Consider the following 3,570-nt stretch of genomic DNA (forward strand, 5'->3'; position numbering starts at 1 on the left):
CAAAACCCAACTTTTCCCAACCCAACTTACAAGAGAATGAAGATGAAAATTGAGTGTTTTGGATTATGTTTATTTTGTTTTAGAGACTATTTATAATTATGTTTTGGATTATGTTTATTTTGCTTTGGGAACAATATTTATAATTATGTTTTGGATGAAAACTTGGTTTATAATTATGTTTATTAGATATTTATAATTACAAAGACTTCAATGTTTGTGAATATAAAAATTATAATTTGTTTATACTTTTAGAAATTATAATAGTTAAAAATAAAAAATAGAAGAGATTTTTTTATACTTTTATATATATTATTTAATAATTAAAAGTAAAAAAAAAAAGATATTTGGCGGGCTTAGCCCGCCGGCCCGCCAGCCCGCCGTTAGGCGAGGCGGGCTGGGATTTTGGGACCGCCTCACTAAGCGGGGCGGGACGGGCCAACCCGCCAAAGGGCGGGCTTCTGGCGGGGCGGGGCGGGGCGGGGTGGGGCGGGCTTCCCTGCTTGCCACCCCTAGCTGTGGCTAGGAAGGGTCTTCCAAGAATGATGGATTCATCCTCCTCCTTCCCAGTATCTAGGATTATGAAATCAGCAGGGATGTAAAGGTCTTCAACCTTTACTAACATGTCCTCTACTAGTCTATAAGCCTGTTTTCTTGAGTTGTCTGCCATCTCTAGTGAGATTCTGGCAGCTTGCACCTCAAAGATTCCCAGTTTCTCCATTACAGAGAGGAGCATGAGGTTTATCCCTAACCCAAGGTCACACAGAGCCTTCTCAAAGGTCATGGTGCCTATGGTACAAGGTATTAAGAACTTTTCAGGATCCTGTTTCTTCTGAGGTAATCTCAGTTGATCCAATGCATTTAGTTCATTGGTGAACAGGGGAGGTTCATCTCCCCAAGTCTCATTACCAAATAGATTGGCATTCAGCTTCATGATTGCACCAAGGAACTTGGCAACTTGCTCTTCAGTAACATCTTCATTCTCTTTAGAAGAAGAATACTCATCAGAGCTCATGAATGGCATAAGGAGGTTCAATGGAATCTCTATGGTCTCTAGATAAGCCCCAGAGTCCTTTGGTTCCTCAGAGGGAAACTCCTTATTGATCATTGGACGTCCCAGGGGGTCTTCCTCCTTGGTATTCACGTCCTCCCCTTCCTCTCTAGGTTCGGCCGTGTTGACTATGTCAATGGCCTTACACTCTCCTTTTGGATTTTCTTCTGTATTGCTTGGGAGAGCACTAGGAGGGGTTTCAGTGATTTTCTTACTCAACTGTCCCACTTGTGCCTCCAAATTTCTAATGGAGGACCTTGTTTCATTCATGAAACTCACAGTGGCCTTAGATAAATCAGAGACTAAGTTTGCTAAATTAGAGGTATTTTGTTCAGAGTTCTCTGTCTGTTGCTGAGTGGATGATGGAAAAGGCTTGCTATTGCTAAACCTGTTTCTTCCACCATTATTAAAGCCTTGTTGAGGCTTTTGTTGATCCTTCTATGAGAGATTTGGGTGATTTCTCAATGAGGGATTATAGATGTTTCCATATGGTTCACCCATGTAATTCACCTCTGCTATTGCAGGGTTTTCAGGATCATAAGTTTCTTCTTCAGCAGATGCCTCTTGAGTACTGTTGGATGCAGCTTGCATTCCATTCAGACTCTGAGAAATCATATTGACTTGCTGAGTCAATATTTTATTTTGAGCCAATATGACATTCAGAGTATCAATTTCAAGAACTCCCTTCTTCTGAGGTGTCCCATTACTCACAGGATTCCTCTCAGAAGTGTACATGAACTGGTTATTAGCAACCATGTCAATGAGTTCTTGAGCTTCTGCAGGCGTTTTCTTTAGGTGAATGGATCCACCTGCAGAAGTATCCAATGACATCTTAGCTAATTCAGACAAACCATCGTAGAATATATCCAAGATGGTCCATTCTGAAAGCATGTCAGAAGGACACTTTTTGGTCAGTTGCTTGTATCTCTCCCAAGCTTCATAGAGGGATTCACCTTCTTTCTGTCTGAAGGTTTGAACATCCACTTTAAGCTTACTCAGCTTTTGAGGAGGAAAGAACTTGGCTAAGAAAGCCGTGACCAGCTTATCCCAAGAGTTCAGGCTATCTTTGGGTTGAGAGTCCAACCACACTCTAGCTCTGTCTCTTACAGCAAACGGGAAAAGCATGAGCCCGTAGACTTCAGGATCTACTTCATTAGTCTTAACAGTATCACAGATCTGCAAGAATTCAGTTAAGAACTGAAAAGGATCTTCAGATGGAACTATGGAAGTCCATGAAACTTGCAGTTTTGTTGCATCAGAGAAACTAATTGAGGTTTCAACTCAAAATTGTTTGCTCCAATGGTAGGGATGGAGATGCTTCTTCCATGTAAATTGGAATTAGGTGCAGTAAAGTCACCAAGCATCCTCCTTACATTATTATTATTTTCGGCTGCCATCTCCTCTTCCTGTTCGAAAATTTCTGTAAAGTTATCTCTGGATTGTTGTATTTTAGCTTCTCTTAGTTTCCTCTTCAGAGTCCTTTCAGGTTCAGAGTCTGCTTCAACAAGAATGTTCTTGTCCTTGCTCCTGCTCATATGAAAGAGAAGGGAACAGAAAAATAATAATAGGGATCTTTTTTACCACGGTATAGAGGTTCCCTTGTTGTGAGTAGAAGAAAAGAAGAGTAGAAGAGAAAAGAAAGGAGAATCCAAACAGAAGGGTGAGGAGAGCAGAGATATGAGATGAAGAGAAGTGTTAGTAGATGAATAAATAAATAGAAGAAGATGAGGGAGAGGGAATTTCGAAAATTAATTTTGAAAAAGTGTTAATGATTTTCGAAAATTAAGATAAAATTAAAATTAAAATTAAAAATTGAAACAATTAATTAATTAAAAAGAATTTTTAAAAAAGAGGGAGGTATTTTCGAAAATTAGAGAGGGATAGTTAGTTAGGTAGTTTTGAAAAAGATAAGAAACAAACAAAAAGTCAATTAGTTAGTTGAGATAGATTTGAAAATCAATTTTGAAAAGATAAGAAGATAAGAAGTTAGAAAAGATATTTTAAAATCAAATATTTTTGAAAAAGATATGTTTTGTAAAGATATGATAGAAAGATATGATTAAAATTAGTTTTGAAAAAATTTGATTTTTAAATCACAATTAATGACTTGATTCACAAGAAATCACAAGATATGATTCTAGAACTTAAAGTTTGAATCTTTCTTAACAAGTAAGTAACAAACTTGAAATTTTTGAATCAAAACATTAATTGTTGATGATATTTTCGAAAATATGATATAAAATTAAGAAAAATATTTTTGAAAAATATTTTTAGAATTTTCGAAAATAAATAAGAAAAATGAAAAAGATATGATTTTTGAAAAAGATTTTGAAAAAGATAAGATTTTTAAATTGAAAATTTGATTTGACTCATAAGAAACAACTAAATTTTTAAAAAGTTTTGAAAAATTCAATCCAAATTTTCGAAATTTTAAGAGAGAAAAAGGGAAAGATATATTTTTTTTTTTATTTTTTGAATTTTTAATGATGAAAGAGAAAAACATGAAAAAGACTCAATGCATG

The 3,570-nt window shown here is 35.9% G+C and overlaps 1 non-coding gene across 1 annotated transcript; it reads left to right on the forward strand.

Annotated features, from left to right (window-relative positions):
* Positions 1–1,933: 1,933 nt before the first annotated feature.
* On the forward strand, positions 1,934–2,041 carry LOC112781221 (small nucleolar RNA R71). Its single transcript, XR_003192011.1, has one exon. It is a non-coding gene; the product is annotated as a small nucleolar RNA R71 (small nucleolar RNA).
* Positions 2,042–3,570: the final 1,529 nt, after the last annotated feature.

This window comes from Arachis hypogaea, chromosome 19 (genome assembly GCF_003086295.3).
Source record: "Arachis hypogaea cultivar Tifrunner chromosome 19, arahy.Tifrunner.gnm2.J5K5, whole genome shotgun sequence".
Classification (NCBI taxonomy): Eukaryota; Viridiplantae; Streptophyta; class Magnoliopsida; order Fabales; family Fabaceae; genus Arachis; species Arachis hypogaea.